Raw genomic sequence first — 12,383 nt, forward strand, 5'->3', positions numbered from 1 at the left:
TCCTTGGAGATCCTTAATTGGGCCAATATCAACCAAACTTGGTGAGATGATACCTTTGACCAAAGGCCATGTCATAAGGGAGTGAACATCTAACTCACCCCCACTGGGGAGGGGGAGGGGGTGTAGCTTGCCTCCTAGAAGGGGATCTCACAGCCCTGTGCCTCTACAGACACCGTAACTCAGATATGCTTTAGCCAACCTCGACCATACAATCCGAGAAAGGATGTGACAAATTTACATCATAAATCCCCAACTTTCTTTCAAATTTAATTTGTTTCATGTAAGTTATGTTCTCAGACACTACATGTTATTACTTGGTAAGGGAAAGCGGCAGACCGCATGCAGAGCCAAGAAATAGGAGGAGGCTAGAGCATGAAAGCATGAAGTTGTCAGAGAGCAAGAGAATGCAAGAAGAACCAGTGCTGCAAGTAAGAGACCAAGACTCATAGAGGAAGCTTTCATCTACGACCCTCATCACAATTATGAGTCAGACACAGAATATGATATTGGCAGTAGTTAAGGGGTATGTAAATATTGTGGTGCGAAAAAATGGAATAAAGAGCCACTTTCGATGCGTGGAATTTTACAGCCATTTCTGCCAAAATCAGTGGAGTTTCGACTGGATCGCCACATTTTACAGCCTCGCCATCGTCACGACAGTGCCCTAGAGTTCCGCACAATTTTGCGCAAATGGTAAAGTACGATTGCCACACTTAAGTGAGCCACCTGACCTGCTGAATGTTCTCATGGGAACAACAAAATCAAAACAATTCTTGGAAAACATCAGAAGATTTAACAGCTGAATAGGATCAATAAGAAGTCTCTTTATTTTGGCTCAAGAGGAAGAACGACTATGGTCTATCTTGAAATGTTTAATGTTTCAACAAACACTAAAAATGCAGTGACCTTGAAAATATAGACAGTGATGCTACAGATGTTGTCTTTGACATCGATGATAAAATATTCAGAATATTAACAAGCATCGAGGAAATAGGTGGAGATGCAGATTTTGATCCTGAGGATTTTCAGAGTGACACTGAAGATGTAGAAAATGATCAGTAGAAATTATATAGTAACAATTGTAAATCTATTTAAACTGAAGTCAAATCAAGTAAAGGAACAAAGTATATTCATTGTGAAAATAAATATTTTTTGTCAAATAATGTTCTTCAGTTTATCAATTTTGTCTGAGATTAGGTGTTTGTGCTTCATTTCTGAGATAAGGTGTTTGTGCTTCATTTCTGTGGGATTAAAACTTTGTTAAAATAATTGTGCGAAAGAAGGCAATTAAATGAAATGTTGAATGAAATCTGTTGGATGAGAAATGCTTCAAATAAATTACTTCATAGAATCATTTTTGTGGTCTGAATTTCAGCTTTAATACTATCTTATTTAATTTATGTGCCCAAAGGGTGAATATCTCAGTCTATTACTTCATAAAAACATTTTTTTTTAATCTTATTTTTAAACTTTCATCCTTTTACTTCTTCCCAGATATGGGACGAGTGGCCCAGCTTGTTTACAAATAAGAGTGACCTGCTCCTGACATCTAGCATACGCCAGACAGCAAACTTGAAAGAACTTGAGTGCATGTATTAAAAGTGAGTAAATATTTGACTCTGGCCTTTTAATTCCTCCAAAGCATCTCAATCCAGACAAATGACAATAGCAACAGACGCTGATACCATAGGGTTAGAGTTCAATGTTATGTAGCATACAGATGTGAGTCAATAAATTGTATCAGATTGATGGCCAGAACCTCTAGCAACATAGAAGGAGCAGTAAATAGTTACAAACAGCTCTCTGTGTCTAAGGATTCTGTTCATTGCCAAATAAATGCTGATTAGATTTTCATTCAAGGCAAATTCAGAAGAAACAAGCCTAGGAATGTACAATGTTAAGATAATGTATATGTTGTTGACAGCAACAACTCAAAGGTAATGAGTCCAATGGATCTGCTGGAATTTTGTAAAGTATGCTTTATGATAATTAACCCATGGGAAGCCAAAGTGACATATGACTAGCTCCCTGAAGGGGCGCTATCCCTCAATTTGGTTTGGGTGATTTAGCTCCCGAGTTATACAACTCAATGGGCAGCTGAAACCTATAAAGGCTATTAAATGTTATTATTATGGAGAATAGTTAGGGAATCAGCAAATTGCGAGAATAGATTTTATGATTTGCAAAATATTAAATCATAGATACCAAGATAAAGCCTATTGAAGCAGGCCTAAGAATGTGTAATATTGAAAGGAATGTACATAACATGAGAGCTCTGAATTTTGAGCATGTGGCTTGAATCATTCGAATAAGTGAGTTAGAATCAGAGGGTTGTGTTGCACAGGAAGGGGCAATTTGACACAATGTGGCCATACTAGCGCTTGGAAAGTGAGCCGCTTTGTCACAATTCTCTGAACTTTCCTATTTCCTTTCACATTGTTCTTTTTCAGGTAGTTATTCACTTCCCTTTTAAAAGCTATATGGATTATGTATCTATCGTCATTTAAGTTAGGCCATTCTATGGCCTAACTACCCCCTGTGTAAAAACATTTTTCCTGAACTCGCCCTTCCTTCTTTTGGTAATTATGCTAAAATTATGTCCTTTGGCTATTGGATTACTAAGTAGGAAAATTAGTTTTTACATTATCAAAACTCCATAAATGTTTTTAACACCTCCATCAGATCTCCAATAGTCTTCTCTGTTTCAGTTAAAATAGCTCTAGCTTGTCTAGACCCGCTCCTCAAACCCGAAAGTCTCTGGATCTTTAGTATCATAAGAAAAGTAAGCTTGAATTTATATTAAGCCTTATATGGCGATGGGGCACCCCAAAACTATTTACAGCCACTTTTACTTTAGAAGTGCAGTCATTGTTTTAAGTTTAGAAAACGCAGCAGCCGAATGATTTAGATGCCAGTCGGGAGATAAACGTTGGCTAGGACACTGGGAGAAATCCTCTGCCCTTCTGCAAATTGTGCTGTGCTATTCCTTACATCCTCCCGAAGGGGCAGATGCCTCATCTGAAAGACAAAGTGCAGCAGTTCCTCAATACCACACTAGTGTCGGTCTAGATTATGGCTAAAAAGTCTCTGGAGCGGAACTTGAACCCATGACCTTCTGAGGGAGAAGTGAGAGTTCAGCCACAGAGACGCAGCTGATGCATTAACTCTGCTGTGACTGCTGGCCCAATGCCAGGGGGACGGAGTCTAAACTCCATACCACCCCCGCCCAGGACCAGAGAGCTGCATGCACACCTGATACTGTAGGTACACCAAGTGGCCAGCCATAACCTGCAGCTCAAAACATGTTTCTTTCCTGTTACCCACCTTGTTCCATCAGCTTGCTACTTGCCTGGATCAGGTCAGGAGCTTGGCGTGGGGGAGACGGTTTGAGAGAAAGGGGGAAGGTCTGGAATTCGGGAAGGGAAGTGGGGGTGTGGTGCGGAGATGGTCAGGAATTTGGGGTGGCAGGTGTGGGTAGCACTGGGAGAACAGTGGGGAAGAGGGACTATGTGACCAAGGCCTAAAAGGGTTGGGGATGAGAGAGAGAGAACATGATCCAGGTGGGAAGACTGTTCATATTCTTTACTGTGTTAAACCTAAATCACATTCTTCTTTACCCACACGCCCCAGACAAGCCCCACCCCCTTTACACCTACACCACATTCTCCTTCCCCAAGACATGAACCACATTCTTGATCACAAATGGCAGCAAGTTGATTGTTCGGAAAGCCCAGTGTACTTGCAGCAAGTTGCAGCATTGGACCGGGTGAAATCCAGGGTTATAACCCTGTCATTGTTCACTTTGTAATGCAAAAGGTGACCCCTCCCTTGAGCCCCATACTTTCTACACAAAGCCTTATTAGTCAATGCAGCTTGCACCCAAAGTGTTTCATTTGACCGAATAATTGCCGACAGTATGGGTAATTCCGGTTTTCCATTGGCCCACAAGGTCAGCCCTGCGCAAGAGACTGGCTACTTGATGATATCATTCTCAGCACATAGTAAAATTCAGCCGCTTTATTCGTGATGTCACTTATAATGACGTACCCCTCATCTGTTCTTGCTGAGGAAAATGTACCCCGCTAAACCGGCCTTAATTGCAGCTCAATTATGCAACATAATCAATACTGTAGATTTCTCAAATTCAGCCTCAGAGAATGGCTACAAGATCCCACGTGATCTTGTGTCAACTGTTTATGGAGTCACTTTTTTTTTTAGGGGGCCCGCAAGTCAACTTGAGCTTAGTATTGGTTAGCAACTGGGTGCAGTGCAGGTGTTGCCTGATGACACTTGTTGTTTCCTGATATCACTCAGCTGATTCAAAAACTAAACACTGCAAATGCTGGGCATCTGGTAGAAAGTGCTGGAAATTCAGCACTTACAGAAAGAGAAACAAGAGTTAACACTTCACATTCTGATGAAAGGTCATTGAACTGAAACATTAACTTAGCTTCTCACTCCACAAACACCACCTGACTTGCTGAGCATTTCCACCATTTTGAAATACCTCTCAACTGATGATTGGGAGGAAACCGACAGAGCAGGAAGGCTTGGCCTAAATAGCCAAGTGGTTATGGTACTGGGTTTGTAACCCCCAGATCAAGAGTTCAAATCTCACAATGGCAAACTATGAAACAATGTAACTTCATCTGAAACAGATGGAAACAGGTTTACTCAAAAGAGTATCAAGAGTTCAAATCTCACAATGGCAAACTATGTAACTTCATCTGAAACAGATGGAAACGTGTTTAAAGCTTGGCCTAAATAGCCAAGTGGTTATGGTACTGGTTTTGGAACCCCAAGATCAAGAGTTCAAATCTCACAATGGCAAAACTATGAAAAAATGTAACTTCATCTGAAACAGATAGAAACGGGTTTATACTCAAAAGAGCTATATGTGGCCATATCTCTGAATTAATGGGCAGATCCTGTCACGGCTACACTGCAGCAGTTTGGCTCGAGATATGGAAAGCTCTGATGCCGGAGTCTTCTTATCTGGGACGGTTGCTGTGTTCAGTACACTGGATCACTTCCCTATTTTACAGGGAGTGAACCAGTGGAAATAATCTTTCACTATTTTGAATAAGGGGAGAGGAAAATACCCACCAACTACAAGCCAGTCAGCTTAATGGTGTTGTTGGTAAACTTTTGGAGCCAATAATCCAGGACAAAATGTATCGGCATTTGGAAAAGTACGAGCTAAAAATTGAAAGACAACATGGAAGTGATGTGTTAAAGGCAAAGCATGTTTGATGAACCCAATTGAATTATTTGGTGAAGTAACATAGTACAGTTGATGTTATGTCTATGGCCTTCAAGAGAAATTTGATAAAATATCATATAATAGACCAGCTGGCAAAACATAGGTCAGGCTGGAGGTGCCGGATTGTGGCCAATTCTGGGAATCACAATTTAGGAAAGATGACAAAGCTTTATTGTGGGTGCAGAGGAAACTTATTAAAGTGGGACTGGGGATGAAAGAATTCACATGAAGAGGTGAGAGAAACTGGAGTGCTCTCCTTAGAGCAGGAACGTTTAGAGGAAGAATTGATAGAAGTATTCAAAATCATGGATAGTTTGGGTAGAGTAAGAGAAGAACTAAAAGCAAAATACTGTGGATGCTGAAAATCGGAAACAAAAACAAAAATTGTTGGAAAAACTCAGCAGCTCTGACAGCATCTTTGGAGAGAAGGACAGAGTTAATGTAACTCGAAATGTTAACTCTGTCCTTCTCTCCACAGATTCTGTCAGACCTATTGAGTTTCTCCAGCAATTTTTGTTTTTGTAATAGAAGAGATACCTCTACCAGATAATTTTGACATAATTTGCATTCAACGGGCATAATTTGCACTCATTTGTGATCAATTGTGCTCAAAATTCAATATTTAGCCATCATTTGGCATTATCTGCACTCAAAAGTCATCATTAGGCCATCATTTGACATCTCAGTAATGATCAAGTGAAATCATTAGTCATCAACTGACATCAAATGAAATTAAGCAGTACTCAAACACCATTTATGGTCATTTAGCATCATTTAATTACCTTTAAAGTGCTCAAAGTATTCAACTGATTGAAAAGCGATTGTTCATGAGGATGAATTTTAAGTTCTAATGATCACGACAAAACTTGGCTAAGTTTCAGGCACTGACATCAACAATATTATGTCCCAGTATGTTATGCATGCAGTGTGTTGTTTGCGCTTGTCCATAACCCATTGAGGCACACCATAATTTCCAGATTTTAGTCCAAGTGAGATAGTCGGAAGTTGCAATGGCATTGTAGCCCTCACTGGTGGCGAACATCCCAGCATTCACCACACAAAATCTGGGCCATTAACAAAGATATAGTCACAAAACTATCCTTTCTTCTATATCCAGAACTGGACACAGTTTTAACTGTGGCAATAAAAGTGAGGATTGCACTGATGTTGACACTCCTAGATCCTGCCATAGGCTTTGGGGCTGTGACTCAGTATGCTATCCACCACAGTTTCAGGGAACTTGTAAGTGCTTAACTTTGTGACACAGTAGCCTCCTCGTCCAATTCACCAAGGATTGTCTGCAGCAATGAGCGACATACTTGAATGAATGACAATTCAACATCCCCAGAGCATAGGCATAATATTCAACAAAAATGTAAACATTTTGGTCCCCAGTGCACTTCACTGTCAAACCTCAATAGCAAGGGCTTGTACCACATCTCAGAAACATGCACATATGGATGCATGCATCTTTAGCAATGTTGGACCAAAGCCACCTGCCTTTAGCTCGCTTTGTGAATGGGAGATGCAGAGGCCACGCCAGCAGTAGCTCATTTGCAGCTTGCAGAGCACCTTCCTGCATTGGACCCTCTTCATTGAGCTGCCCCCTCCGATGACAGTCACTGCCGCTGGATGGGGCCAAGAGTGGGTGTGGGACCGCGGCCGGGTGAGGGGGAAGGTGGCACGGGACTACGGCTGGGGCGGTGGGATGGGGAAGTGGGACGGAAGTGGTTGTGGGGGTGGGGGGGGGGGAGAGAGAGAGCGAGCGCCTGGGACCATGCCTGGGCGGAGCAGGAAGGACATGAGTGAGTGTGCTGGGCAGTTTTGGTGGGGTGGGGGCGTGGGGGGTGGTCTGATGATTGCTTTTGATGCCTTCTTCAAAGTAATGCCTTTTGTTGTCCAATTATGTTACTGATGTGTTGAACACATTCAAACGCAAATGGTGAGAAAAATTTCTGCTGGGGACTCCGTCCCGTGGCAGGAGGGCCAGAAGCCACAGATTTAAGCCAATTGGCAAAAAGATCAGAGGCAACATGAGGGGCAAAAATAATTACCCGGTGTGCTATGATCAGGAATGCACTGCCTGTAAAGGGTGATAGAAGCAGATGCAATAATAACTTTGAAAAGGGAACGGGATAAATACTTGAATGGGAAACTTCCACTGTGATTTGATGAAAAAATAGGGGCTATGGTTCTAGTTGTATAGCACCTACAAGGAGCTGGCATGGTCATGATTGGTTAACTGGCCTCCCCCTGTGCTATATCATTCTATGATTCTACATACTCCAACCAGCAACCTGTACAATCAAAATGAGGGCTCTCTCCACTACTGAATGGGATAGATTCAGAATAGATCTGGCAGTTCAAGTCAGGCATCCTTGAGGAGCTGAAGGCGATTAGTAGCAGCAGAATTAGATTCCACCACAATCTGTAACCTCATGGCCTGACATATTCCTCATTCTGCCATTACCATCAAGCCAGGGGAGCACCAATAGGAATGTGGAAGAGTAATCAGGAGCAGCATCAGGTAAACCTGAAAATGAGGTGCCAACTTGATGAAGCAAGCTACAACACAGGATTTATAGCATCAGCGGCATTAATGTTTAGCATCAACTTGTCTGTCCTCCTGAAATCTGCTACTATCCTGCTCATTACGTTGCCAAATTTTGTATCATCCACAAACAAGAGAAGTAATGGTCCTAACACTAAAGCCTGGGGGCCACACATTTACCACTGCTCTCAGCCTTTTTGTACCCAAGTTACCACTGTCCCTTTAATACCATATTCTTCTATTTCCCCAAAAAATCCATTCCTTACATCAAACGCCTTTTCAGAGTCCACATATAAATATTGTATATATATAACATCTACTGCTTCATCACATAACTTAAATCAGGTTAGTAAAACATGATTTGTCTTTGATAAATCCAGACTGGGTGTACATTATTAACCCGTGCTTCTCCAAGTGAGATTAAATTTTGTTCTTGACAATGGTTTCTAGTAGCTTCCCCACCACTGACATTAGACTGACTGGCCTGTTACCAGGTTTATCATTCTCCCCCCATTTGAAATCCTCCAGTCCTCTGGCACCCACTCCAGTACTTGAGGAGGATTAAAGATTGCAGTCAGAGCTTAAGCTAACTCCAGGCTCACTTCTCTCAGCAACCTAGGATACATCCTATCCAGACTGGGTGACTTGTGATTAAAGTGGAAGCAACATAATATAGTCAGAGGTGAACAATCCCACAAGCAATGAATTAGATCAAAAGTCTGCAGTCCTGCCATACCCAATGGTGAATAGGCAGTGGACAATCAAACACCTACTAGGATGAAGAGGAGGTCCATTCTCAACAATAGCAGAGCCCATTGGGTGAGTGCAAAGCATAGGCTGAAGCATTCTCCACCATTTTTAGTCAGACGTGATGAGTAGATGATCCATCTCGACCTCCTCCTGAGGTCTCTACAATCAAAGATCTTTTTCTCTTTTGCAATGAAATGAGAATGAATCTCATTTCATTCATAGTGTTGGGCAAGTGTCATAAAAGGCAATTATAGCCACAAACTTACAGACATATTGACCTTTTTAAGGAAGACATGAGTGTTTTTAAAGAAATAGAAGCAAAGACACTGAACAAAAGTTGGCCAATAATGTAAAGTGACCACTTTCTGGAAAATTCCTGCATGGATTATACTGAGACCTACCCTGACAGAACATGGAATGTCACACCTGAATAGGTTTCATGGCCTTCTTCAAGCAAAGGCATTTAAAAGGGAGATCGGAAAAATGCAAAAGACTCAAATTTAATCTCCTGTGGTTGCAGAGACAAAAGATTGATTATCATGTCTCAGCAGTCATCTAAAATTCATCTCCTGTTGACTCATATCTCAGAATGTATAAAATGGTCAGAGATCAGAGGAAATAGACTCTGGGCACAAAATATGTTTTTTTTCCCCCTTACAGGAATACACAGGGAAAATGGGTTAAAAAGCTAGCTGCAGAGCAGTGCAGTGTGTGCTGTGTGCATGACAGCAATAAGATGACCAACTAATCATCCCTGAAGTTGCAGGCTAAGTCCCTTCTCTCTGTTGCTGGAGGCAAGTCAGCAGAAGCCACAATCGTAAAGGAAATAGGACAGTTTCTTCAGCTAAGCTGCAGAACCAAGTATCTCCAAATCCACTGCAAAACTGCCAAAATCAGCTCTACCAGAATCACCAAACTTGACAGCTGCAATGTATCACCCTCTACGCCTCACGGACAAGCCAAAGACTGATTCACGCTTTTAAAAAAAAACTTTCACTTGGACTGTTAATGTCTCATTTCTGATCTGTGTGTATGTGTGTTACATTTTTTTTATTATTTTTCTCAGGTTTTTTAGTAACAAACTTACTCTTTCTTTGACTCAAGAAAGCCTGGTTCAACTGGCTCCTTCTAAAAAAAAAATACATTTGGACAGGGAAAAGTTATCCCTTTTAAATTAACCTTGTTGTGACCAACCAAGGGGGTTGAGTAAAGAAGGGGAGCCAGTTCATCTTTCCTCACCCGGGAGCATTACAAAATTGGGTCCCATTCAGAAGTTAACAAACTGGGGACCACAACACTTATCCACATTGTACTGCATCTGCCATGTATTTGCCTATTGACTCAACTTGTCTAAATCGCCCTGAAGTCTCTTAGCATCCTCCTCACCACTCACATTCCCACCTAGTTTTATGTCATCAGCAAACCTGGAAACATTACATTTGGTCCTCACGTCCAAAGCATTGATAAACATTGTGAATAGTTGGGACCAAAGCACTTTTCCCCACAGTCTGCCACTAGTCACCACCTGCCACTCCGAAAAAGACCCATTTATTCCGACACTGTTTTCTGTCTGGCTCCTGCAAAAGCACCTTCCAAACTGTGACCTCTACCACCTAGAAGGACAAGGGCAGCAGTTGCATGGGAACATCACCAACTGCAAGTTCCTCTTCCAAACCACACACCATCCTGACGTGGAACTATATCATAGTTCCTTCACTGTCGCTAGGTCAAAATCCTGGGACTCCCTTCCTATAACACTGTGTGTGTACCCACACCAAATAACTGCAGTGGTTCAATATGGCAGCTCACCTCCACCTTCTCAAGTGCAATGAGGGAAAGGCAACAAATGCTAGCCTTGCCTGCATCCCAAGAATCAGTAAATATTCCTTTTTAAAAATGAGCACTTATTCGGCATTGGTTCCACCAATGTGCATCATCTTACTTCTGCATTTTATTTGCAAGGTTGACTATTCCAAAGCCTCCTACTCAGCCTCCCACCACCTACCCTGAATGAACCTGAGCTCACCCAAAACTCTGCCGAACATATCCTAACTCACACCAAGTCCAGCTCACACATCACCCCTCTGCTCCTACATGGCTCACGGTCCACTGACACCTTAAGTTTAAAATTCTCATACAAACAGATGAGCATATGAAATAGTAGCAGAAGTAGGCCGTTAAGCCCCTCGAGCCTGCTCTGCCATTCAATAAAGTCATGGCTGATCAGTTTGTCTTTCACATTCCATATTCCCATCTATCTCAGATAACCTTTGATTCCCGTGCCTAGCAAGAATCTATCTACCTCTGCCTTAGAAATATTCAATGACCCTGCCTCCCCTGCATTCGGAGGCAGAAGTTCCAAAGTCACACAATCCTCAAAATTTCTCCTCATTTCAGTCCTAAAAGGGAAACTCCTAATTTTAAAACAGTGCCCCCTAGTTCTGGACTTACCCACAAGAGGAAACATCCTTTCAGCATCCACCTTGACAAGGCTGTTCAGGGCCACCCCTCACTCTAAGCTCCAGTGGAAAAAAGCCCAGTCTGTCCAATCTTTCTTCATAAGACAATGCTAATCTAGTAAACCTCCTCTGAACCACCTCCAATGCATTTATATCCTTCCTTAAATAAGGAGACCGAAGCTGAACACAATATTCAAGATGTGGTCTCACTAATGTCCTGTATAACTGAAGCATAACATCCTTACTTATATGTTCAATTCCTCTTGTTTTAGCCTCCTTAATTAATTCTTGTACCTGTATACTAACTTTTTGTGACTCATGCACTAGAACACCTCGGAAGTCTGCAGTTGTTCTCCATTTAAGTAATACTCCGATTTTTAATTCTTCTTGCTAAAATGAACAACTTCATATTTTCTTACATTATAATCCATCTGCCAGATTTTTCCCCACTCACTCAACCTATCTATATCTGTCTACAATCTCATGTTCTCTTCACAACATACTTTCCTACCTATCTTTGTGTTATCTGCAAATTTAGGTACCATGCCTTCACTCCCCTCATCCAACTCATTGATATAAATTGTAAAAAGTTGAGGCCCCAGCACAGACCCCTTCAGGGCTCCACTCATCACATCCTGCCAATCAGAAAAAGACCCATTTATGCATACTCTGTTATCTTCCAGTCAGCCAATCTTCTATCCATCTTAATATGTTACCAACACTTTTATTTTCCACATAACCTTTGATGTGGCACTTTTACAGGTGCCTTCTGGAAATCCAAGCACACAGGCTTGTCTACAGGCTCCCCTTTATCCACAGTGCACGTTACACCTTCAAAGAACTCCAATAAATTTGGTTAAACATGATTTCCCTTTCACAAAACCATGCTGACTCTTCCCAATTATCTTGAGTTTCCAAGTGCCCAGCTATAACCTCCTCAATGATTGATTCTAACACATTCCCCACCTTGACAGACGTTAAGCTAACTGGCCTATAGTTTCCTGTTTTCTGCTTCCCTCCCTTCTTAGAGGGGTTATGTTTGCTAATTTCCAGTTTGATGGAATGCTTCCAGAATCTAGAGTTTTGGAAAATGAACACTAGCGCATCAACTACCTCATTAGCCACCTCTTTTAAGACCCTAAGATGAAGTCCATCAGGACCTTGTCCTGTCTTGTCAGCCTGCAACTCTATCAATTTGCTCAGTACCATTTCCCTAGTGATTGTAATTTCTCAAAGTTCCCCTCTCCCTGTCACCTCCTGATTTACAGGTATCACTGGAATTTTTTTTGTATCTGCTATAGTGAAAGACAGAAGCAAAATACTTCGTCATTTCATCCGCTATTTCCTTATTATCTATGAT

General features: G+C 41.7%; 1 protein-coding gene across 2 annotated transcripts in view; it reads right to left on the reverse strand.

Moving 5' to 3' along the window:
- The window catches only part of jcada (junctional cadherin 5 associated a), a 329,178-nt gene that overhangs the window by 56,488 nt on the left and 260,307 nt on the right, over positions 1-12,383 (reverse strand). The gene's annotated exons all lie outside the window — the stretch shown is intronic.

The sequence above is a fragment of the Carcharodon carcharias genome, chromosome 3 (assembly GCF_017639515.1).
Source record: "Carcharodon carcharias isolate sCarCar2 chromosome 3, sCarCar2.pri, whole genome shotgun sequence".
Taxonomy (NCBI): domain Eukaryota; kingdom Metazoa; phylum Chordata; class Chondrichthyes; order Lamniformes; family Lamnidae; genus Carcharodon; species Carcharodon carcharias.